The sequence below is a fragment of the Suricata suricatta genome, chromosome 6 (genome assembly GCF_006229205.1).
Source record: "Suricata suricatta isolate VVHF042 chromosome 6, meerkat_22Aug2017_6uvM2_HiC, whole genome shotgun sequence".
Lineage (NCBI taxonomy): Eukaryota > Metazoa > Chordata > Mammalia > Carnivora > Herpestidae > Suricata > Suricata suricatta.
Genome location: NC_043705.1, coordinates 88,327,094 through 88,353,821, shown reverse-complemented (window position 1 = coordinate 88,353,821; position 26,728 = coordinate 88,327,094). Strand labels below are relative to the sequence as shown.

The window sequence follows — 26,728 nt, the reverse complement described above, 5'->3', positions numbered from 1 at the left end:
GCCCTCCGCACCCGCGGCCTGGGCTCTGCCGGTCCCGCCCGGAACGGCCGGCGGGGGCGGGGCCACGGGAGGCCGCGCGCTGATTGGCTGCAGGAGGGGCCGCGAGCGCAGGGCTGTAGGTGGGGGGAGGACAGAGGAGGGGAGGGAGCTCCGAGCGGGAGGAGCGGAGGCGAACTGCGGATCTGTCCGGGGAAGAGGCTGGGAAAGGAGGCGTGGAGGAAGGATTGGGAAAGAGGACGGGAAAAGGAGAGGGAAGAAGGGAGAGGCAGCAGAAAAGGAGGAACAAAAGTGGGAAAGGAGAAGTGTAGAGAGGGGCGAAATCGAGTTTCTGGCGGCTCCTCGGGCGTCAGCCCTTTCTCTTTCTCTGGGAAGCGGGTCAGAGAGGGCACAGAGAAGTAATAGAAGCCTTGTAGGCGGAGACGGGGCTGGTTCCCAGATAACTGGCGAAGGTGGGTGAGGGGTCCTGGCTGAAGGCTGAGATTCCGGCACCTTTGGGATTTATGTAGAATTCAGTGGATTGGTACGCCGAGTCTGGGCTTCCCCTTGCCTTCCCCGCTCCCACGAGCCCCCCCCCCCCAAATCACTGTGCCCCATTATTAGACGTGGAGGCGGTCATTGTGGTTGCAAGCTGGACTTAGATTACAGAGGCGAGACATTCCGGGTAGGAGAGATAAGCGCTGACCGTAGTTTTGAGGGCGTGGGTTCATTTCATCTCCACGGGATTGATTATTCAGACACAATGCTACTTCTCAAGATCCTCCCTTTAGGTATTTCATCGTCTTTAGAACAAAGTGAAGTCTTAAAAAAAATTAAATACCCTGCTTTTTCTAAACTAGAATTTGGTACATGGACCACGCCCAACATTCTTGGCGGTCGCTATCCTAATCTAAGCCAAACTGTTAATGGTCCCTTCAGAATTGTGTTTTGCTATGATGCCTTAAAATTTTCATCAGCCTGCTTGGGCCTTTATAAAGCTTATTTATGCCCAAGCTGTTTTAACTATCTGCTCCTTTTTTATATCAGACTTTCTTTTTTTAACATCTTGGGTTGGCTTTTGCTTAGCATTAAAAAAAATTTTTAAGTGAAATACCTAAGAAAAAGAGACTCTGCAGCTTGGAATTTGCATTTAAATATATTTTCATACACTGCTGGTGGGAGTGTAAATTGGTTTAATCGTTTTGCAAAGTAATGTGGAAACAAGGATCAAGAACCTTAAAAATGTTCATACCCTTAAGACTTGGGATTATCCCACACATGGGTATCTAGCTCACAGAAATAGTCCAAAATGCAAAGAAAGATTCCTGTTTTTGTATTCATTTGGTAATCAGATAACAATGAGGGTTTGGCAAACAAAACCATTATACTTACATAAAAGCACAGAAATGTGAGAAGTAGAAATCTGCTATATTAAATTTATACTGATAAATGAGTGTTGTTTTGGGTAGTCATGAAAATTCAGAAGAGCTTACATGCAATCATGTTTTTATGAGTTTTCAGAGGTTGCTCTGACATTCAGGCACTGTGTCACAAAACCTTCCATCTGATCGTTCCCAGCTGAGTATTCACATTGGTAGACAGACATCACTTCATCACTTCCCTGAAGGAGAGAAGCTGCCTGATGAATATCTTCAAAAGGGTTGCTTTGTCCTGAATTTTGCTCTAGAAATTGCAGGAACCAAGACTTCCACAATGTCTATTAAACAGATAATAGACATCCAGGTGATGCTTCCGATGAGCACTGAGGAGTTGCCCTAGGAAGAGAGAGCCATGTCCTGGAGAGATTTTCAGTTGTGGGTGTTCTCCTTGCCTTTATCTTACAGCAGAATCACAAGTTTCCAGAATGCAGAGTAATGTGGCAGTTAAGGGCGACAGCTTTGCTATCAACTTCCTAGGTTGGAATCTGGCTTCCGTTCTGTACTAGCTATAGGACCTTAAATTTCTACACAGCTCAATTTCCCTACCTGTAAAACTGGGCCAGTAACAATGCTCTGAACTCTGTGGGGGCTCTTTATTAACTCTCCTCTATTTCATGTCTAGCATCACCTATTTAAACTTAACTGAGTGGCTCAATCCACTTAAGACCTTCTTTAGAAACAGTGCCTTTGTGTGTCTAGGTGTGTGTGTGTCTTTTTTAAATAACATTTTATGGAGATCTATTTCACATACCATATATTTCACCAGTTTAAAGTGTATGATTCAAATTGGTGCAGCCACTATGGACAATAGTATGGAGGTTCCTCAAAAAATTAAAAAATAGAACTACCATCTGATCCAACAATTCTGCTTCTGGGTATTTACCCAAAGAAAATAAAAACATTAACTCAAAAAGATGTATGCACCCCCACATTTATTGCAGCATTATTTATAATAGCCAAGACCTGGAAACAGCCCAAGTGTCCATCAATAGATAAATGGATAAAGAAAATGTGATACACACACACACACACACACACACACACACACTCACATAGTAGACTATTATCCAGCCATTAAAAAATAAATAAATAAAATTTGGGGGTGCCTGAGTGGCTCTGTTGGTTGAGTGGCTTTGGTTCAGGTCATGGTCTCACAGTTGGTAGGTTTGGCCCCACATTGGGCTTTGTGCTGTCAATGCAGAGCCCTTCTTTGGATCCTGTGTCTCCCTCTCTGTCCCTCCCACACTCATGCACACATGCACTCTCTCTCAAAAATAAACATTTTTTAAAAAGCTTTTAAAAAAGGGGCGCCTGGGTGGTTCAGTTGGATGAGTGTCCTACTTGGGCTCAGGTCATGATCTTGTACTTGTTGAGTTCGAGCCCAGCGTCAGGCTCTGTGCTGACAGTCAACTCAGAGCCTGGAGCCTCCTTCAGATTCTGTGTCTTTTTCTCTCTCTGCCCCTCCTCCACTCACATTCTGTTTTTTTCTTTCTCTCTCTAAAATTAACATTAAAACTATATTTTTAAATCTTTAGGGGAAAAAATGAAATCTTGTCATTTGTGACAACATGGATGGGCCCTGAGGGCATTATGCTAAGTGAAATGAGTCAGAGAAAGAGAAATACTGTATGATCTCACTTATATGTGGAATTTTAAGCAACAATAAAAACAAAACCAGTCCAAGCTCATCAATGCAGAGACAGATTGGTGGCTGTCAGAGGTGGGGGGGGGGGGCAGAAGAATGAGTGAAGGGGTAAAAATATACAAACTTCCAATTATGAAATAAGTCATAGGGATATAATGTGCAGCATGGTGACTATGGTTAATACTATATTGCATATTTGAAAGTTGCTAAGGGATTAAATCTTGAAAGTTTTCATCATAAGAAAAAAATTTTATAACCATGGATGGTGAAGGATGTTAATTAGACTTCTTGTGGTCATTTTGCAATATATACAAATATTGATTCATTATATTATACAACATGGATGAACCTTGAAAACAAGGTTTATGCTACATGAAAAAAAACAGCCATAAAAGACCACATATGATTCTATTTATATGAAATGTCCAGAATAGGCAAATCTATAGAGACAAAAAATTGATTAGTGTTACCCACACTGGGAAATGTGAGTTGGGAGGAAATGGGGAGTGACTGCTAATAGGTATGGGGTTTCTTTTTGAGGTGATGAAAATGTTTTAAAATTGATTGTAAATATACTAAGAACCATTGAATTAAATGCTTTAGTATTATTTTTTAAATTTTTTGTTTTTTTAAATTTATTTTTGAGAGCTAGAGACAGCATGAGCAGGGGAGGGTCAGAGAGAGGGAGACACAGAATCTGAAACAGGCTCCAGGTTCTAAGCTAGCCGTCAGCACAGAACCCGATGCAGGGCTGGAACCCACCAACCGTGAGATCATGACCTGGGTTCAAGTCAGGCATTTAACCAACTGAGCCACACAGGCACCTCATATTAAAAAAACTTTTAACTTGTATGTATTGTTGAGAGACAGTGAGACACAGAGCGTGAACAGGGGAGGAACAGAGAGAGGGGAAGACAGAATGGGAAGCAGGCTCCAGGCTCTGAGCTGTCAGCACAGAGCCTGATGAGGGGCTCGAACTCACAAACCGCGAGATCACGCCCTGAACTGAAACCAGACGTTTGCACATTTTTAAATGGTATTATTTGCCTTTTCATATTGAGTTGTAAGTGTTCTTTCTATATTCTGACCACAAATCCCTTAGCAGATATATGATTTGCAAATATTTCTCCCATAGTTCCATAGTTTTCTTGATAGTGTTCTTTGTTTTTTTAAAGTTTAAAGAAAGAGAGCGAGCGAGCATATGCCTGCTCATGAGCAGGGGAGGGGCAGAGAGAGAGGAGGAGAGAAAGAATCCCCCAAGCAGGCTTGATGCTGTCAGTTCAGAGCCTGATAAGGGGCTTGATACCATGACCATGAGATCATGACCTGAGCCAAAATCAAGAGCCAGACGCTTAACTGACTAAACCACCCAAGTGTCCCATGACAGTGTCCTTTGAAGCATGAAAGTTTTCAATTTTTATGAAGTCCATTTTTCCAATTTTTTCTTTGGTTACTTGTGCTTTGAGGCTCATAGCAAAGAAACCATTGCTTAATCCAAAGTCATAAAGATCTACACCTATTTTCCTCTAAGAATTTTATAGTTTTAGCTCTGACATTTACATCTTTAACCCACTTTAAGTTTTCAGTATGATGTGAGGTAGGGGTCCAGTTTCTTCTTTTGCATGTGGATTTCCAGTGTCCCACCATTTGTTGAAAAGATTCTGCTGGAGTGGCTGGGTGGTTCACTCAGTTGAGTGTCCAACTCTTGATTTCCGCTAGGTCATGATCTCACAGTTTGTGAGTTCAAGCCCTGCATCAGGCTCTGTACTGACAGTGAAGAGCCTGGTTGGTATTCTCCTCTCTCTCCCTCTCTCTCTTCCTTTTTCTCTGCCCCTCTCCCTTTCTTTTGTGTACTCTCTCTCTCAAAATAAATAAACAAACTTAAAAAAGAAGAAAAAAAAGACTATTCCTCCATTGGACTGCCTTGGCATCCCTGTTGAAAATCAATTAGCCAAAACTGGTTTAGTTTATTTCTAGACTGAATTCTATTGGTGTGTTGTTGTTGTTGTTTTGAAAGGTTGGGTTTGTTGGTTGTTTTTTTTTTTTTTTTAAATAAGCTCTATACCCAATGTGTGGCTTGAACTCACAACCCTGAGATCAGGAGTTTCATGCTCTACTGACTAAGCCAGCCAGATGTCCCTACTCCATTGGTCTTTATGTCTATCTTTATGCCAGTACCACACTGTCTTGGTTACTGTAGTTTCACAGTAAGTACTGAAGTTAGGAAATATGAGCCCCCCAAATTTGTTCTCCTTTCAAGATTGTTTGGCTATTCTGGGTACCTTATATATCCATATGAATTTTATCAGCTTGTCCATTTCTGGAAAAAACAGGAGAATTTTGGTGGGAAGTGTGTTGAATCTATAGATCAATTTAGTGAATATTGCCATCTTAACAATATTAAACCTTCTAATTTAATACCATGGATATCTTTCCACTTATTTATGTCTCAAATTCCTTTTAATGATATTTTGTAGTTTTCGGAATATAAGACTTGGCCTTTTAAAAAAATTTATTCCTGGGGTGCCTGGGTGGCTCAGTAGGTTGAGCATTCAACTTCAACTCAGGTCATGATCTCACACTGTGGGTTTGAGCCCTGCGTCGGGCTTTGTACTGATAGATCAGAGCCCAGAGCCTGGTTTGAATTCTGTATCCCTCTCTCTCTGCCCCTACCCCACTCACGGTCTCTCTCTCAAAAAATAAAGCATTAAAATTTTTTAAAAAATTTATTCCTGGGGAACCTGGGTGGCTCAGTCGGTTGGGTGTCCAACTTCAGCTCAGGTCATGATCTCACAGATTGTGAGTTCGAGTCCCACGTCGGGCTCTGTGCTGACAGTTCAGAGCCTGGAGCCTGCTTCTAATTCTGTGCCACCCTCTGTCTCTGCTCCTTCCCCACTCACCCTCTGTCTCTCTCTCTCTCTCAAAAATAAACATTAAAAAAAATTTATTCCTAAGTATTTCATTCTTTTTCATGCTATTGTAAATTAAATGATTTGCTGTTTATAAGTAGATTTATTGTCTTAATTTCCTTTTCAGGTTGTTCATTGCAATGTATAGAAATACAGTTGATTTTTGGACATTGATCAAGTCTCCTACAACCTTGCTGAGCTCATTTATTAGTTCATTTAATAGTTTTCCCTTCATGAATTTTGGGACTTTGTTGTTAGGTGTTATGTGTTTATAATTGTTATACTTCCAGTGCCTTCTTCACTTAACTAACTTAATTTTTTTTTTATTTGAGAGAGTCAGAATAAGCAGAGGAGAGGGACAGAGGGAGAGAGAGACTAATGTTAAGCAGGCTCAATACTCAGTGTGGAGCCTGATGTGGGGCTTGATCCCATGACTTTGAGATCATGACCTGAGCTGAAATCAAGGGTTGGATGCTTTAACCAACTGAGCCACCCAGGGGCCCCTAAGCTAATTCTTCAGGGAGATCTAGCAAGTGAGAAAGAAAAAGAAGTAGGAAGGAGGGAAAAGGGGAAGGGAGAAATGAAATCCAATAGCTGTCAACTTTAGTATGGATTTCAGTGACCGGGGGAGATCAATTAAATCCATTTCCCAGAGATTCTGATTTGGTCTAAGGTAGAGTCCAGCAACCAGATTTTTAACTCACACATCAGGCATTTCATGATGCAGTTCAGACGACAGATGGGATTTCAAAGAACACATGGCCTTGAAAACCTCTCCCCACACTGCCCAAACTGACTTTTAGTCTTTTTCATCCTCCACAAATGGTACTGACACCCACTCAATTGCTCAAGCCCCAAACCCAAGAGTAATTGGTGTTTCCTTCGTCTTCTTCATCCACCACACTTAATCCATTACCAAGTCCCCTTTATTCTAGCCATTAAATACAGTCTGAATCTCTCTGCTTCTTCTCGGTCTCTGCTGCCACCACCACCTCCTCTCTCTTCAGCTACTACAAAACCCTTTTAATTGGGATTTCTGTGTTTTTTCCTGCCTCATCCTACAATACATTCTGCCACCAGCAGCCAGCATGATTTTTGAAAATTAAATATGTTACAACACACACACTTGAATTGTGCATTTTTATAAGTTTGGCATGTGTCTACAGCTGTGAAACCATCAACGTAATCAAGATACTATGCCCGTTATTCCAAAAAGTTTCCTTATGCCCCTTGGTCATCAATCCCTCTCTACCGCACCCCTCCCCCGCCCCGTCACCAGTCCTCAGGCAACCACTGATCTGCTTTGTGTCACTGTAGATTACTTTGCATTTTCTAGACATTTCTGTAAATGAGTATATACAATGTGTACTCTCTTTTTTGGTATGGCTTCTTTCACTCAGCATATTTTGAGATTCATCCATATTGTAAGGCTTAATTCTTTTAATTAATGAATAGTTTCCCTTTGTATGGATACACCAATTTGTTGATTGTGTGTATATACCAGGTTTTCATAATTACAAGTCAAGTTGCTGTGAACATTCATGTATACATCTATGTATGAGCACATGTCTTCCTTTCTCTTCGGTAAATGTCTAGTAGGGAATGGACAGCTTTGTTTTTGTTTTTGTTGACAAACTGCCAAACTATTTTCTGAAGTGGCCTTATCATTTACATTCCTACCAGAATTGTATGAAAACTCTATTTCCTCCACATCCTTGCCAACACTTGTTTTGGGTCAGTATTTAATATTAGCCATTCTGATAGATGTATAGTGGCTATCTCACTGTAGTTTTAAATCTATTTCCCAAATGACTAATGATGTTGAAGATTTTTTTAATGTGCTTATCTGGCATTTGTATATCTTCTTTGGTAAAGCATAAGTTCTGCCCATTTGTAAATTGGGTTCTTTGTTTTCTTACTATTGAGTTTTGAGAGTTCTTTATATTTTTTTATCTGATATATGACTTGCTGATACTGACTTCCAGTCTTTGCCTTGTCTTTTTATTCTCTTAACAGTATTTTGTGAAAAAGCAGGATTTAACATTTTTTAAGTCCGATTTATCAATATGTTCTTTTATGGATCATGCTTTTTGCATCATATATAATAAAGGTTTGCCTAACCCAAAGTCAGAAAGGCTTTCTTCTGTGTTTTCTTCTCAAAGATTTAGAGTGTCGGGGTTTACATTTAGGTCTATTACCCACATTGGGTGAAGTTTTGTATATGGTGTGAAGTAAGGATCAAAGTTTGTTTTTGTTTTTTAAAGTATTTTTAAATGTTTATTTTTGAGAAAGAGAGACAGTGCATGAGTGGGGGAGGTATAAAGAGAGGGGGAGTCACTGAATCCAAAGCAGGCTCCAGGCTCTGAGCTGTCAGCACAGAGCCCAACACGCATCTCAAACTCACAAACCACAAGATTATGACCTGAGCTGAAGTTGGATGCTTAACTGACTGAGCCACCCAGGTGTCCCTTGTTTTTATTTTTGAATACAGATATGCATTTGTTCAATAATATTTGTTGAAAGGCTGCCCTTTCTCCAGTCACCTGCCTTCACATTTTGTAAAAAAGACAGTTGTCCATTTACATTTGGATGGCTATTTCTGAAATTACTACCCTGTCTCATAGATCTGTTTGCCTTTCTTGATGCCAATACCATATTATCTTGATTACAATAACTTTATTTTTTTATATAAATGTTTATTATTTTTGAGAGAGACAGAGAAAGAGTGCACGTATGCCAGGGAGGGAGAAGAGACAGCAAGACAGAGGATCCAAGTATGAGATCATGATTTAGGCTGCGGTTGGATGCTTACCTGACTGGGCCACCCAGCCACCCCTACTGTAACTTTATAATAAGTCTTGATATCAGGTTGTGTTAATCCTCCAATGTTGTTCTTTCTTTGCAAAGCAGTTTTGACTATTCTAGGCTTCTTGCATTTCCATGTGAACTTTAGAATCATCTTTTCCATTTCTACCAAAAAGAAACATGTTGGGATTTTGTCTGAAATAACATGGAATCTATAGGTAAATTTGGGGAAGAATGACATTAACAATACTGAATCTTCCAACCCATGAACATGGTATGCCTCTATTTACATCTTCTTTAATTTTTTTCAGCAACGCTTTGTAATTTTGAATGCACAGGTCTTGCACACCTTTTATAAGGTATACCCCTAAGGACTTGAGTTTTGCATGCTATTAAAAATAGTATTGGTTTTGTAGTTCCAATTACTACTTGTTTGTTGGTAGTACCTAGATATACAATTCATGTTTGTATGTTGATATTGCATCTTACAACCTTGCTAAGTCATTTATTAGTTCTAGTAGGTTTTTTTAAGTTTATTTATTTATTGATTGATGGGGAGGGACAGTGAGAGGGAAAAAGAATCCTAAGCAGGTTCCATGCTATCAGCATGGAGCCTGGTGTGGGGCTCAATCCCACGAACTGTGAGATCATGACATCATGACCTGAGCCAAAATCAAGAGTCAGATGCCTAACCAACTGTGCCACCCATGCACCTCAAGTTCTAGGAGTTCTTTTAGAGATCCCATTGGATTTTCTAAGTAAATGTTGTCTGTCAATAAAGAGAATTTTACTTCCTCTTTTCCATTTTTTGTTTTGTTGCCTACTTTCACTAGTTAGTAGGCACTACAATACTGAATGGAAATGGTGAGAGCAGGCATCCTTACTTGTTCTTTATCATAGGGAAAAAGCATTCATTCTTCACCATTAAGTATGATGCTAGATGTAGGCTTATTTTTAAATATTGTGGCAGCATATACATAGCATAAAATTCTGGTATTAGATATTTCACTTTGGTGGAAGGGAGAAAGGAACTCTAAAGAACAGAGGAATGGCCAGCTAAGAAACAGCCATGCCCCCTAGGGCTGAGACAGTGTGTTTAGGGAAGAGGCCCCTCTAGGGTTAAGAGCCAGACCCTGCTAGAGAGGACATGGCCCAGGATCTGTGAATGGCAGAGAGGTCACTGTTGTGCCACACCAGTGAAGTTGCTGGAAATCTACTCTCCAGGAATGGCTAGAAATTTGTCCTATAGGATGCTGGGTGCTGGGAACTGTTCATAGGGGGTATCTCATGATAGCCATTCTGCTATGAAACGACTTGACAGGGTGTGCCTGGGGAGGCTGCTGCTTGCTGGGTTTTGTTATCTCCTGTGTATCATAGGCCCCCACCTTGGAAAAGCTACTGCAGCTTCAGGAACATGGTTCTGGGACAGCCATGTATCCTGAAGGAGCTGCATTAGAGAGACTCTCTGCACTGCAGGAGGTAGGCAATGGACAGGCTCACATATCTGAGAAGCCTGGCTTTGGAGAAGCTACCCATGCTGAGGGAGTCTGCTGAGGGAGTGAAACGGATTTCCTCCGGCATTGTCTCTCTAGCGCCCTCTACTGTCAAAGCTAAACGTGTGCCAACTGACTAAGGCACAATATTTAAAGGGCCCATATCCATTTTCACAGAGCAGGCAATGAAGAGTGAAATTTGGATCTGAGATGCAATAATTTGATAGCTGGCATAATTTCCTTCCTGAAACCTTAAGAACCTTATATTTAGGGGCGCCTGGGTGGCTCAGTCAGTTAAGCATCTGGCTTTGGCTCAGGTCATAATCTCACGGTGGGTGAGTTCGAGCAGCGCGTTGGGCTCTGTGCTGACAGCTCAGAGCCTGGGGCCTGCTTCAGATTCTGCATCTCCCTCTCTCTCTCTGCTCCTTCCCCACTTACACTCTGCCTCTCTCTCAAAAATAAATGAACATTAAAAAAAACCCCTTATACTTAACAATAATTGGGTATAAGGGAATTACTGAAGTTACAGAATTGCTGCATATCAGAATCTATGGGATATACATAAAACATCTATCCCAAGGATATTCATATATCCAAGAAAAATTCATATCCCTAAAACCTATATTGATAAAACTAAATAAATTGAATTAAATTAAAATTAAGTTCCCAATTCAAGTTAGAAAAAGAACAAAAGATACCACAAGGAAGAAAATAATAAAGATAAAAGCAGGACGTATTAGAGAACTAGAATATAGATCAAAATACATTAAAATTCTAGTTCTTCGAATAAAGTCAGAAAATAGACCAGCCACCAGCTAATTTAACTTATAAGTGAATGTAGAGGAGAAAGAAGAAATACATGGAATAAGAAATGACAAGAGGAAAGTAGCTCTTAATACAGAGGAACCCAGAAAGTCATAAAATAGTCCTTTACATATATAGCCCTATGCAAAGAAATTTATAAACCTAATGAAATGGATAATGTCTTAGGAAAATACAGTTGGCCAAAACTGACTTTCCCAAGATTAAAAGTTAAACAAATCAATTTCAAGGAAGAAATATAGAATGTTATTAAAGAACTATCCTACATCAAAACACCAAGCTTAGTTTCACAAGAGAATTCTACCAAATCTTAGAAAATAGTCCCATTACTACATAAGTTGTTCTAGAGTATAGAAAATAAATGTAACTTATAAATTCTTGATAAGAAGTAGGTTAGCATTGATATTTAAAGGTGATAAAGATACCCCACACAAGATAAAAGTACAGACCAATATCATTTACAAATATTGATTTTAAAAACCTGGAATAAAATATTAGCAAACAGACTCAAACACATTAGGAAAATAATAAACCATGACCAAATGGGGTTTAGAATAGAAATGCAAGGATGGTTCAATATTAGATATCTATTAATATAATTCAACATAGGGGCACCTGGGTGGCTCAGTTGGTTAAGCATCTGACTTCAGCTCAGGTCATGATCTCCCGGTTCATAGCTTCAAGCCCTGCATTGGGTTCTGTGCTGACAGCTCAGAGCCTGGAGCCTGCTTCAGATTCTGTGTCTCCCTCTCTCTCTGCCCCTCCCCCACTCATGCTCTCTCTCAGGAAAAAAAATTAATTAAAAAAAGAAATATAATTCAACATATTGACAGATCCAAGAAGAAAAACCATGTGATTGATTATCCCATATGTACTTTTTCACTACATATATTTTTTTAGTTTATCTATTTTCAGAGAAAGAGAAAGAGTTGCAAGTGCACAAGCAGGGGAGGAGCAAAGAGAGAGGATCCCAAGCAGGCTCCACGCTGTCAGTGGAGAGTCCAACACAGGGCTCAAACTCACGAACTGTGGGATCATGACCTGAGCTGAAATTAAGAGTAGGATGCTTAACTGATCCCAGATGCCCCAGGAAAAGATGGAATTTTTAATTAGTGTCAGGCTAAGTGGAAAATTTTTGGAATAAAGTGATAAAATTAGATTCATTCTTAATCCCACACATCAGAAGAAATTCCAAATGGATCACAGCTTTTTTTTTTTTTTTTACATTTCTCTTAATGTTTATTCATTTTTTGAGAGACAGAGCATGATCAGGGAAGGGGCGGGGGGTGGGGGGGAGACACAGAATCCAAAGAAGGCTCCAGGCTCTGAGCTGTCAGCACAGAGCCTGATGTGGGGCTTAAACTCACGAGCCTCAAGATCATGACCTGAGCCAAAGTCAGATGTTTAACCAACTGAGCCACCCAGGTGCCCCAATGAATCACAGTTTTAAACATAAAAGAGAAAACCAGGTCGCCAGATAAGTACTGGATAAAAACATGGATGAATTTTTCTATTTCCTGGATATAGGGGAAAGCGTTAAAACTGTGTCTTAAAATCCAGATGTTGGGGCACCTGGGTGGCTCAGTCAGTTAATCATCTGACTTGGTTCGTGGTTTTGAGCCCCGTGGTAGGCTCTGCACTAGCAGTGCAGAGCCTGCTTTGGATTCTCTCTCTCTCCCTTTCTCTCTGCCCCTCCCATGCACATGCTCTCTCTCACTCTCAAAATAAATAAATAAGCTTTAAAATAAAAATCCTCTTTAAAAAATTCCAGATATAATTTTAAAAAATTATTCATTTGACTACATAAATATAAAACCTTCACTTGACCAAAATCACCACAAAGTTAAAAGACAAATGTCTGGGGCCCCTGGGTGGCTCAGTCGACTCAGCATCTGACTTTGGCTCAGGTCATGATCTCACCTTTCATGAGTTTGAGCTCTCCCATCGGGCTCTGTGCTGACAGCTCAGAGCTTGGAGCCTGCCTCGGATTCTGTGTCTCCCTCTCTCTCTGCCCCTCCCCTACTTGCTCTCTGTCTCTCTCTCTCTCTTAAAAATAAATACTATTTTTTTCAAATGCTAATCTCATCCAGAAATATCCTCACAGACACCCTCAGAAATAATGTTTAATTTGGTCACCCTGTGACCAGCCAAACTGACACAAAAATTAACCATCACATATGTTTACATATATGTTTATGTGTATGCATTTAAGTATATTTTATATGTTTGTGTGCATAGAACTATGTATGTGTGTAGCTGGAAGCAAAATAGTAATTAGCAGGTCTTGGACCCTGACGTTGGCCTCTAATACCATTCCACACTACCACAAAGCAGGACTCATTCTAGAAATGGCATATCCCAGCATAGGAGAGAAAGTATACAATGAGCCCCAAACATCTTGTTATGCCATAAAATTAAAAAGTGCCAAAAACAGAATGGTGGAGACGTCACAAGGACACAAGAACGAGACTGAAGGAGCTGTCATTGGCCAATTCTAGGACGATTTGAACACTGAAATACAAGGACAGTAATGAACTATAAATCATTGAAGATAATAGAACTCCATTAGGATATACACAATACACAGATGAATAGATGAGACACAGAGAGGCCCTTGCTTATAGCAGAGTGCTGACTGGTGAATATGAAGAAAGTGCTGGAGTTGGAAATTCATCATGTTTCAACTGCAGTAGTTGCAATGGACTGAATGTTTGTGATCTCCCAGAATTCCTACGACGGAGCTCTAACGTGACCGTCTTTGGAAGTAGGGCTGTAGGACCCCCGTGATGCGGTCAGTGTCCTTCTCAGAGGAAGAAGAGAGGTAGCCCTTTGTCTGTTTCTGTCCTCTGAGGGTACAAAGAGAAGACGGCCATCTGCAAAGAAGGAATCGGGCCCTCTCGGGAACCCGCCCACGCTGGCACCTGATCTCAGACTTCTGGCCTCTGGAACCGTGAGAAAGGAAAGTTTATTATTTCAGCCACATCGGTGATGGTATTCTGTTATAGGGGCCTGAGCTAAGACAGCAACAAAGACAAGTTCAGGCAAAAATCATCCATGGATGCTAAATACATGGAGACAGTTTTGAGGTCTTTGCATTGTCTTAAAATATTGCCCCAGAGATTGCTTATTCATTACAAGTGTTAAAACAGTAATGATACAGAAAGAAGAAAAACACTATACCTTGACCAAATGATTAAGTGGATGTCATGTGCCTCCAGATGGAATTCCCTGGGAATGACATGGCTATTTCTGTAGTATTCTGACTGGAGAGGTATAGCCTGTATGGAATTATGAGAAAGCACTAGTCAAACACAAAAGAAGGACATTCTATGATGAAAAGAAGAGAGTGGTTGTATTTTTTTCAACATCAGTTAAAGTCCAAGAACAGTTACGAAACTGTTCCAGATTACAGATTAAAGAGACTTGATTCTATAGAGGATATTATTGGCTCAAATAATAAAAATTGGAATATGAATGGTAAAGTAGGTAAAAATATTGTATCAATGTGAAATTTCCTGCAGTGAACAATTGCTCTGTGGCTATAAAAGAGAATGTTCTTATTCTTAAGCAAAACACACTAATGGATTTAGGGGTAAAAAGGTAGCATATATGTAACTTACTCTCAAATGTTTCAGAAAAAAAAATTACATAGAAGGAGAGCAAGGGGCGCCTGGGTGGCTCAGCTGGTTAAGTGTCCAACTTTGGCTCAGGTCATGATCTTACAGTTCATGAGTTCGAGCCCCGCATCGGGCTTGGCATGGAGCCTGCTTCAGATCCTCTATTCCCCTCTCTCTCAGCCCTCCCCCACGCATTCTCTTTCAAAAATAAACTTTAAAAAAGGGGGAGCAAATGATAAAGCAAATGGGACAAAATGGTAACGACTAGTATATCCAAATAGAGATGTTCTTCGGACTATTCTTACACCTTTTCTAGATGTTTGATATTATTTCCAAATAAGGTATGCCGGGTCTTCTGTTCAGCAGGGGCTGGCTCATATCAGTTGGTTTCCCAAACTGAATTTTGTTTCAGGTTAAGAGTTCAGTCAAGGCCAGCCTCAGGTGTCTCTCATTGCCCTTGGAACAAAATGCTAAGACGGACTATATTCTCATGGCGAAGGAAGTGGTTGGTGCAAGAAGGCACAGCCAACTGCACAAATACAGGTTGAGATCACTGCTTGGGGTACGATTGCCAACATCCTGTTGGCCAAGGCAAGTCACTTGGCCAAGCCCAAAGTCAAGGGCTGGAGAAGTCCATTCTGTCCCTAGTAAGAGACAGTGAAAAATCTCAGAAAAAAGGAGTGGATACAGGGAGGGGTGAATCATTGGAGCCAAAAATAATTTAATGTGCCACAGGTGGCCAACATGAATACGTGATAACTATTTAGAAAAATATTTGTTAAATTATAGCAAGCCAGGATGCTAATTGGTAGGGATGAAAATATTGCTTTTTCCTATGACTTTGCCTCTGAAAAGAGCCATGTTGCAGCTAACATGTAGCAAAGAAAGAGACTGATTGCTTCAGTCTGCTCTATTGACACATTGTCTCCACTGTGGAGGCTTCCCCAGTTTAAGTACCTGATTTTTATCTTTTCACCAAGGGAGGAAAGCTCAGAGACAACAAGGAATAGATGTACACGGTGGAATGCCACCTTATTCATCTATGTCTGGAAAGACAATTGTTGGTAATTTGTGCCAGAGTCTCTCTCCCAGTGTGGCAGGTGGGGCCTTTCAAGAGACCAAGTTCAGAAAGTTGCTTGTTAAGCAAATACTTTGAGCAGATGGAGTTGGATCTTCCTGAGGAAGTTTCTGTTACCTTATGCCTCTTCTTTCTCTAGTCTGAAAATAAGTGGATGCTCTTTTCTCTCTTTTCTCTTTTCTACTGAATCCTGAAAACCAGAGTATTCTGTCCCTTGGAAAATGTTGAAGGGACCCCACAAAGTCTTAGCCTCCAACAATTTTCCAGACCCCATAGAAAACATTGTATTATGACCAGACAATGGACTTAATGCAACACTCAATGATTAGATTTTAGTCTGTGTAATTTCTGCCTGCCCAGTATCCATTCACCCTTCTAGTAATGGTGGCCCGAATCCCCTTTGAAGACTCAATTCCTCCCACTCATGACCCAATCCCATGGAGCCCATTCCATCTCCTACTCCAAGGTGGTCATGACACCAGACTTGAGCAAATTGGTGAATTCCAAACCCATGACTGCTTTAGGAGGGAGCACATGACTCATTTTGGGAGACAGAGTCACAACCAGGACTTTTTTGGAAACAACTGTTTAGAAGAAAGAATCTCCTTTTTTTCTGACCATGAATTTGGGATGAAGTAAACTTGGAGCTGCTTGGAGTCCCCATTAAGGGAAAAGTTGGGGCCACATCCCAATGAGGGAGAGTCTGCCCAAGAGGAAGCCAACCTAGAAGGAAGTACAGCTGAGAAGGGAAGAAAAAAACTGTATCTTGAAAATCATCCGATTGGATCCAGTGAGGCCTAAATTTACTCTCTGGAACTTTCAGTTCCAGAAGTTGGTACATTTTAATTTTATTCCCTGGACATTTTGTTCCCCATAAGTCTGTTTGAGAAGGGTTTCTCCTGCTTGAGGGGAGGAGCAGGTTTTACTGCCTATTGTGTCCCAAGCACCTGGGGCAATCCCTGGCACACCTGTGAAGAATCTTCCCTGGGTGCCAAGTGAAAGGGCTTAGACTATGCTGGGCAGGTGAGGAGTAACAGAAGGACACCCAAAGATACAAGAGACATCTTGTGTATCAGCTTTAGGTGGTGGACCTTGGTGTTTTTGCTCCTTTGAAAAGCAAGCAGCGGTGCAACAATACCACTACCTCTCAGCCCCCTCTCTGAAATCACACACCCTCCAAAAACAGGACAGAGCCTGAGTTACAAACTTCTTTGTAGGTACATGAGGGGTAGGTTTTCTGTTTGGCTCCCCCCCCCCCTCCCCATGCCTCCCGCTCTCCATTTCTGGACTGCTTCCGGAAGGAGATTTCTAGGTATCATGAAGCAGGTGGGCACACTTTCAGAGCCGGCATAAAGCGCACTTCATTCCGCCTGGTAACACCAGGCTCTCATTAAAGGAATATAGTAGCTGTGGGTGATTAAAATCTAATGGAAATAGGCAGCCTTGAATGGCTTCCAGAACCAAGGCAAGAGAACACTTTTAAATGTCTGCAAATTGGTGGGGTTTTTTTGTTTGTTTGTTTGTTTATTTAGTTATTTTGAGAGAGGGGGCTGGCAGAGGGGTAGAGAGAGACTATCCCAAGCGGGCTCTGTGCTGTCAGTGCTGAGCCCAATGTGGGGCTTGCTCCTACTACCCTGGGATTATGCCTGAGCTGAAACCACTCAGTCGCTTAGCTGACTGAGCCACCCAGGTGTCCCCGCAAACTGTTTTACGGTAACGCGGACTTATTCCCTCCTCTTCCAGACAATCCTAGGCAGAATGGACCTTCCTCTATTTCCTGTTCTATTACATTCGTCGCCTCTCAATTACAACATGCATGATGTTATAGCTGTAAAGTTTGTATTCCCTTCTAGCTGTGGACGTTGAGAACAGGGGTGGTCTTATTGGAGGTCATGTTCCCTGCTCTCCCGCTCCCAACACAGTGCCCATTTGTTGAACTGAACTGGTGAAACTCAATCTATGTAAGACTGATCCAAAAACAGTGATTGAAGATACACATACTCTCTGACTAGCTACGTATAGTAGGACTCTTCATTGGCCATTGACAGAAACAACTCAAACTGGCCTAAGCAAAACAAAAACAAAACCCCAATCATCCATTCACCTTCAGGCACCGCTAGATCCGGAGTTTCAGCAGTGTCACCCAGACTCTTTTTCCACATCTTTTGGCTCTTGCTTTGGGCTTCATTCTCAGGTAGGCTCCACACTTGAGGTGACAAACATGGTCACCAGCATCTAGAGGCTAGAGTCGGCCAGTTTAGCAAGCCTAGCAGGTAAGAGCTCCTCTCCTCAAAATCTCTGCAAAGATCAAGTCTCATTGGCTCGGCTTAGGTCATGTGCTCATTACTGGCTACAGTTGTAGCCCGGAGACCAGGCTTTCTTGATTGGCCAGATCTGGGTCACGTGCTAATTCTTGGCGCCAATGAGTGAGGCCCGCCCCACCCAATCACAGAACTGGGAGGAGGGGAAAAGTGGTTGACTCCTCAAAGGAAAATAAGGGTGATGTTACCTGAGGAAAGGAAAATAGATCGTGGGCAGCTAAATGTCACAACGTCCTCTCTCTACAAGCGTTTGACAATTCATGTGTGTACGCAGGTGTAATTACATGAATTATAACAGTGATAACGGTAGCTACATCAGTTGAATGTTTACTATGTACTAGCACGAACGTTCTAATCACTTTACATCTATTAGCTCACCTAATCCTTACGCCAACCCTGTTATTATCTTCAACAGGCAAGATTTCAGGTCTAAACGAATTAATTTACCATGATGCATTGTCTCACATTAAGAAAACATTGGTCAGAAACATTCTGGAGTATTATTTCGTTTCTTTCTTCGCCTCCCGCCACTCTACCGGGGAGGCTGATTCTCCAGCAGACACCGAAGGCTGTCCATCTCTTCCACCATATACTCAGGAGACAGAGAAAAGTCACAGGAGATCCCTGCCAGGAAGGATCCCAGTCTGGGGAGGTTAGGGGGAGCTGGGAGGGGAGGGGGATAGAGACATAAACACAGGATTACCATGCAATGCGGTTAAGTGTTATAGCAACATTGTCTGCAAAGAATTCTCCCTTTTGTTTCCTTCCAGAGAAAGGGTTTTCCAAACCTTATTATTCGTCAGTAGTGTTATGAAAAGAGGATCAAAGGCTTTCAATTAAAAGCAACATTATTTCTCCTATGGACCTCACTGAGCATTCTTATATTCAGAAAAGGGTGATCAAATGGGGGTTATTCTGGTCAAACTTCCCTTTGCAATCACGAAAATGTACACACGGGTCCCCAGCTGCCAGCTTCCACAGTGCGGTGTCTACCCTTTCACATTTTTGACCTGCAGTCATTTATAGATGAGTCTTTCTGGCTAGACTATCCTTCTCTTGTTCATTTTTCCGTCCCCAGCTCCCAGCACCACGCCTGGCCCAGAGAAGGCCCCAGGACTAGGCTGCTCGCTTCTGTGCTCTCACGCATGACCGTGGAGCTTTCGGGACTGTGTGCAGCGTCTAGGCTCAGCTACCGAGTGCCAAGGCAGTTTTTGCCCCTTGGAAATCTATCTGCTTGAGTCAGAGTGGGGGTGTGTGTGAAGGAATTTCAGCAAGGGCACATTGGATTCCTAACTGATGTGAATGGCAAGTTAGACCACACAACCCAGAGACTGTTGTTGCTGATGTTACCAATGCACTATTGCAAGGGGCTGCTTGCTCTCTCTTCTCCTTGTCTCCAGAGCCACCGGTGAGCTTACCACTGGGCAGCTGTCTTTTCAGCCCACATGGAAGGGACACTTTAGTTGATGTTGGAACATCCAGCTTTTGATGCTGAGCGGTGAGCCCGGAGGTGGGAGCCGCATCCTGTTCATGGAGTTTGGGTGCGTGTGTGGGTTTGAAAGGACAGGAGAGGGCATAATAGCACCTGAATGTCCGACCTTGGTCTTGTCTGGGTCCCTAGTCCTGATTCTGAATATTTGAGGTGCACCTTTGGCAAGTCGGGAGTTACCCTCCCACCGTCCCTTACTTGCACCCCTTATCTGAAAAATTACTATTTTCTCAAGATAATTAAATACTGGCAGAACTTAATGGGAGGGCTCCCCACCACGTGATCAGAAGAATTAAGAGTTTTAAAAAAGCACAGGATGCCTGAGTGGCTCAGTCCGTTAAGCGTCTGATGCGGCTCAGGTCATGATCTCACGGTTTGTGAGTTCGAGCCCCGAGTAGGGCTCTGTGCTGACAGCTTAGAGCCTGGAGCCTGCTTCAGATTCTGTGCCTCCCTCTCTCTTTGCCCCTTCCCCTCTCCTGCTCTCTCTCTCTCAAAAATAAATACACATTAAAAAAACTTAAAAACAGTTTTACAAAGCAGGAGATTCTCAGAAGTATTTGCTTTTAGGAACAAGCTCTCTCTGTCCACACTTAGAACACTATCATGGGGTCTTTTTCTGAGACTCTCTATAGCTCATCCTCCGTGGGGCATCTGGTTTTGATTGATAATGAACCCAGTTAGAAGACTACACCTGGAAGGAGAAAGTCTCCTAATTGGTTTTGCCCTACTTGCCAGGGGCAGGAGCGATGAATCACTCAGTTTCTCAAACTTTGCTTACTCAAGTGCACTCAAGGGGCCTGGGGCCTGGCCCGGAGTAGCCCATTGAAATCAACATTTGTTTGAATTCTGCAGTTTTCTCTTAAAAGTGAAGGCAAATTTTATAGTCCATTGCATCACATACCCTTGTTTGTTTGAACATGACAATGTGTAAAATAACTTACTGGTTAAGTTGCTTAAAACTCTAATCCAAAAATCTTTTTCCTATCACCAAGTTTTGGGTAAAAATGAAATTCCAGAAGCAGCTTTGGGCTGCGTGCTCCTGGGGAACCGTCTGGTGATGCTAGCACTTTCCGAATGCCTTCCAGAACATGCACACAGCTTCCGTATCCCCTCTTTCATGTGGAGGGTGCTCACGGGAAGTGGAGAGGCTGGTGGCAGAAAGATGGTCCAACTGGAGAGGGTCTGGGTGCTTGTCCCTGGGGGTTGGCACAGTGAGGGGGAGGGTTAGGAAGACAGTGTTTCTTGGGTAGAAGACTTACTTAAAGAATGTTTAACTTTTGCATTTTCATCTTGATGATTTTTTTAAAGGATCTAGGGATATTCTAGATAATCTGAATGTTGGCTTCCACAACTGAGTTCTGTTAGCAAGTAAATTGGGGTCCCAGGCTTGTACTTTCAACTCCATGGGCTAATGAGGAAAGAACCAGGTTTGACTTAATACATGTAATGGACTGAATGTTTGGGCCTCCCCCCCATTCATGTGTTGACATCTAATCCCACTAGGATGGTATTTGGAGGTGGGGCCTTTGAGAGGTGATTAGGTCATGAGGGCAGGGGCCCTCATAATTGAGAACTGTGCCCTTTAAAAAGTTTTTTTTTAACATTTGTTTATTTTTGAGAGACAGAGAAAGAGCATGAGCAGAGGAGGGGCAGAGAGAGAGGGAGACACAGAATCTGAAGCAGGTTCCAGGCTCTGAGCTGCTAGCATAGAGTCTGACATGGGGCTCAAACCCACGAACTTCAAGATCCTGACCTGAGCCGAATTTGGAAACTTATCAGACTGAGCCACCCAGGCGCCCCAAGAAAGGAAGGGAATTCTGACATATGCCCCAACATAGATGGACTTTGAAGCCATGATGTTAAGTGAAATAAACCAGCCCCAGAAGGATAAGTGCTGTATGATTCCACTTACATGATGTACCAGGAAGAGTCAAACCCAGAGGCAGAAAGCAGAATGGTGCTTAGCAGGGGGTGGGGAGAAGCAGATATGGGCGTGGTGGTAATGGGGACAGAGCTGCTGCTGGGGAAGATAAAAAAGTTCTGGAGATGGATGGTGGTGATAGTTACGCAACATAGCGATGTCCTTAATGTCACCAACCTGTACACTTAAAAATAGCAGAAATGATAAACACTATGTTATGTGCATCTCACCACAATAAAAGGAATCCATAGTGACAGTAATTTAGCAAATCCAGGTTCATGGCAGCATGGCTCTCAGATCTCCTCCAAGAACACCCAGGGCATGCTTCCCAGGGCACACAGGTGCTATATGAGGCATCTGGATCCTTCTAAGAGAGACTTCCTTAGCATTCTACAAGTGAACATTCTTACGATCGTGAAACAAACACAGGGAGAAAAGTCAGCAAAGTGAATAGTTCTTTCAAACTAAAGACCAAGGTGGCCTGGTTACCCGGCTGGAGATAGTAACTAACACACACGATCCGAGTCAGATTCCTCAGATGCATGCATTACGGGGCACAAGTAGAATTTAGTGCAGGGAAATTTTGAATAATGGTTACAATCTAGGATCTAAAGCAGAATTTTCCAAAGTATATTCTGTCACCGGGGGTATAGCTCATGAGCAGAGCGTTTGATGGCAAAGTATATTCTGTGGGATATTCTTAGATGTTACATGAAAAAGAGAATTGTATTGTCAAATACATTTTGGAAATTCTGGACTAAACCAGGGTAAAGAGCTTCCTTACCGCAGGAATGCTCAGAGCCTTTAATATGCTAGTATGTCACACGGATCTCCAGGGAGAGAGGCTTGGAAGATACTTACACAAGTGTTTGCCAAATGGGTTTGACCACATGATGCTTTTTCATGGTCATGTGAGGGACTGACGTTCTCATAAACACACTTTGGAAAACTTTCATTTAGGGAACAGTAATAAAATAGAAGATGAATATAGACTAGGCCAGGGGTCAGCAGACTAGCCCTTGGGCCAAACCCACCCAGCTGCTATTGTTTTACAGAGCTGAGGATGGTTTTTACATGTTCAAATGGTTACTTTTTAAATAGTTATGTAAGTTCTTGCCCAACATTCTAGTTTTGACTCTTGCCTCTCAAAGCCTGAAATATTTACTATGTGACTCTTTAAGAAAAAGTTTGCTAACTCCTGTACTAGTCAGTGAATCTGAAGACTGTTCATTCTTTTTACTCTTTATAGATACAATAATAGGGGCGCCTGGGTGGCTCAGTTGGTTAGGCGGCTGACTTCAGCTCGGGTCAAGATCTCACGGTTCGTGGGTTTGAGCCCCTCATCGGGCTCTGTGCTGGCAGCTCAGAGCCTGGAGCCTGTTTCGGATTCTGTGTCTCCTTCTCTCTCTGCCCCTCCCCCACTCGTGCTCTGTCTCAGAAATAAGTAAACAACAACAAAAAAGAAAGAAACAATAATAATTATGATGTGCTATTAGAAGTGCCTACTATGTGCTAGGTGAACCTTGTTTCCATGAATCTTCAGAATGGTATGGGATGATTATCCCTATTTTACAGATGAGGATGCTAGGTATCAGAGAGGAAAGTGTGTATCAGAGCCAGAATTCAAAACCAGGTCTGTTTAACCCCAAAGGCCATAATTGTCGCTTTGTCAGTGTTTTTGCAAAGTGGGGTCCACACCTCCCAGGAGGTGGGTAGGACAAGTCAGTGGAGCATAGCTAATTTTGAAACACTTGTTTTCTACCTGTGTCTCCTGTGTCTTTCCTTCCTGTGTGTCTCGATTACTACTCACACAGAAAACTGTACTTCTGACATTTCTGGTCTCCCAAGGTATGTTCCTGCCCCCCACCCCCACCCCAAGTAATTCCTTGCAACACCAGCTGGGTGTCCTATCCCTTAACTTGATTTTAATACTAACTACCTGGAGGTGGTATAAGATACCCCAGGTTAATGGTTCAGTCCCACAAGACTGCCCCCCACCATGCTGACTGTAAGTATTAGGTCCCCAGGACAACTTCTGTCTGATTTGTCTACAAATTGGAGGTTCCCAGGACCCCCTCCTTGGGTTCAATCAGTTTGCTAGAGAGGCTCACGGAACTCAGGGAAATGCTTACATTTACCAGTCTATTAAAGGATATGATGAAGGGTGTAAGTGAACAGCCAGATGAAGAGATCTACGTAGTGAGGTCTGGCAGGGTCCTGAGTGGAGGAGCTTCTGTCCTCTTAGAATTGGGGTGTGTCAACCTCTGGGTGTGGGTGTCTTCACCAACTTAGAAGCTCTCTGAACCCCATACTACTGGGATTTTTATGGAGGCTTCATCACGTAGGCACATTAATCATGAACTCCATTTTCAGCCCCTCTCCTCTCTTAAGAGAAAGGGGAGGGGCTGAACATTCCAAGCTTCTAATCACGGCTTGGTCTTTCTGGTGACCAGTTCCCTTCTGGAGCCAACCAGGAGCTCACCCAGAAGAACATTATTCAAACCAGAGTTAGGCCTATCACCTGGGAGATCGTTTCAGGAGCCCCGTGTCAGGGACCTGGGGTCAAAGACCAAATATTAGAACAAAAGATGTTCCCAGTGCTCTTATCACTTAAGCAAGTTACTAGGGTTTGGGGAGTTTTCTGTGGGAACTTGGGGTAGAGACCAGTGCAAATCTCTTATTATTTCACAGTAGTAAGAAATTATATCTTTTAGTGATATTTTATAGTTCATCCTTCGCTTTTAATTTTACATATGCATTTTATTATTATACTATAAAACTACTATACTGAATTAGCTAAAATAACTTAATCAATAGCCAATAGGTTACTATTTAATGTTTATATATCTTTGAGAGAGAGAGGGAGGGAGTAGAGTAGGGACAGAGAGACTGGGAGACAGAGAATCCCAAGCAGGCTCCGTGCTGTCAGTACTGAGCCGGACATGGGGCTCGATCCCATGAACCATGACATAACGACCTGAGCCGAAACCCAGAGTTGGACGCTTAACCGACTGAACTACCCAGGCGCCCCAATACGTGGTTTTTAAGGAGTCTAACATATACCTTGCCTTTCTCTGCACTTGAATTTAGAACTGAGGGAGACAGAAGAACCTGGGGATTGGAAAACAAAAGGTCAGTTTTCTTCTTGAGAGAGCCATGGGAGAATCTGGGTTAGGTGAGATGTGCAATGGTTATGGGTAAGCCTGCGTCCCAGAAGTAGATGTGCTCCCAGAAAAGCACAGGACTTCTTTTGTGGGAGCTCCTTTTCCCACAAGCCTCCCGCTGTCTGGGGCCAAGTGGAAGGAGTGCTCCCTGAGGACATCTGACCCCACACAGGAGAGAAGGGAGGAGTGTGCTCTGCCCTGCGGGGCTCCTGCTACTCTAGATATCAATCATCTAGAGAATGTTCTTTTCTTGTCTGGGAGAAAGCTGGTGTTATGCTAGTGAAGCTCCCTTTCATAATTTTTTTTAATGTTTATTTATTTTTGAGGGAGAGAGTGAGTGAGTGAGTGGGGGAGGAACAGAAAGAGAGGGGAACACAGAATCTGAAGCAGACCTTGGGCTCCAAGCTGTCAGCACAGAGCCCAACGTCAGGCTGGAACTCACAAACCCATGAGATCATGACCTGAGCTGAAGTTGGATGCTTAACTGACTGAGCCACCCAGGAGCCCCTCTAGTGAAGCTCCCTGTACGTGGAAGGGAGCCTGGAGTGTAAGAATTTGCTGCCTAAAAATACAGTCCATGATATTTTCATTTAGTAATACATATATTCGTATACCAGATATATGCTAGAATTTTTTATTGCTTATACTCAATGAAAATTGTTTGATGATGACTACTGTAAATAAACTATACTGTATTAGTGTGGCCAATTTCCATGCAGTTGAAAGGAAGCCAGAGAACATGGTTAATTGTAGGATCTGGGCCCCCAATCTTAAGAGGAGGTGAATCCTGACTTTATTAACTTGAATAAGAATGCTATGAACATGGCTATTCATTTAAAGCTCTCTAAAGGAGATTTGTAAGTTGCATTCCTGGAAGCACTTTTCTGAACAGTCTCCTATACGGGGCAATTTCACTATGAAGTCCATTCCGATGGCTTCAGGTTAGACCAACAGCCAATAGGAAACCTCCACGTTCATGAGCTCTCCAGTCCAGGAAGTATTTTGTACTGGTGACGCTGTGAATGTCAGCATTGAGGACTGGGTTGCAGGGAGGGGCAGAGTCATAGCTGGGTCAGGGTGACAAATCAGCTAAGGATGGTGGTTCAGACAGAATTCAAGGGAGAGTTGAATTGTAAACTTTGACATTTTCCCGAGTTTATTACATGAAACGGTGCTCCTGCTAGATGCTCTGTGAATGGTTTCACTGTCAAGTCCGTTTGAGGAACCCACTATAAATAACTCTCTCAGACGTTTACACTGCATGTTATTATATGAGGCTTTGAGACATCCTGTAATAAAGGAACTATTTAACTTTACTTAACCCAGTGTTTCTCAAGTTTCCCAATCAGTGTCTACAGAACACTTATTTCCGAATATCTGTTAACATTTGTTCTGGAAAGTACACTTTTTAAAAGTGCTGAGTGGAGGGATTACACATTTGGAAGCTATGACGGTTTAGTAAAGTCACGGGCTTTGGAGCTAGATACCCAAGTTCATCCTCTTACTAGTTGTGACCATAGATAAACTTAATCTTCTGGCTATTAATTTCCATCCATAACATAGGCATAATAATTCTTATCCAGAAGAACTTTAGTGGAGGCTTAAGAGATAATATCTGTAAGGTACCCAGCCAATAGCATGTTCTCAACAAAAGTTAGACCTTTTCCCATATTTATAGCATTAAGTTTTTGGAAGAGACAGTAGTCCTTGATTAAGATTTTGAATCCAGGAAATAGTTATATCAAGGATGAGATACGTGCTTTGATTAGCATTTGGAAGGGGGCTAGTGCGGGCTAAGAGAGTCAGCTTTAGGACCAGACCCCATGTTCTAGCTATGGGACACTTTGGTCCCGGCCTTCACATATAAAATGCAGCTATGTGCCTTACAGAGCATTTCGAGGGTGAAATAAAAATGTATGTAGCATATCCCACAGGCCTGGAACATACGAAATGCTCAGAAAAATAATGGTGATCTTGCTAATAATGGCATATGAAGCACCATTTGAACACTTAGACTATGCCAGGCAATGTGTGGAGTCTGGCCACTTC

At 42.3% G+C, this 26,728-nt stretch overlaps 1 long non-coding RNA gene across 1 annotated transcript; it reads right to left on the bottom strand.

Annotated features, from left to right (window-relative positions):
• Nucleotides 1-13,568: 13,568 nt before the first annotated feature.
• LOC115294486 lies at nt 13,569-18,284 on the bottom strand. The gene is made up of 3 exons (XR_003909906.1): nt 17,889-18,284; nt 14,270-14,367; nt 13,569-14,031 (listed from the first exon to the last, which is right to left on the bottom strand). It is a non-coding gene; the product is annotated as an uncharacterized LOC115294486 (long non-coding RNA).
• Between the last annotated feature and the right edge of the window lie 8,444 nt (nt 18,285-26,728).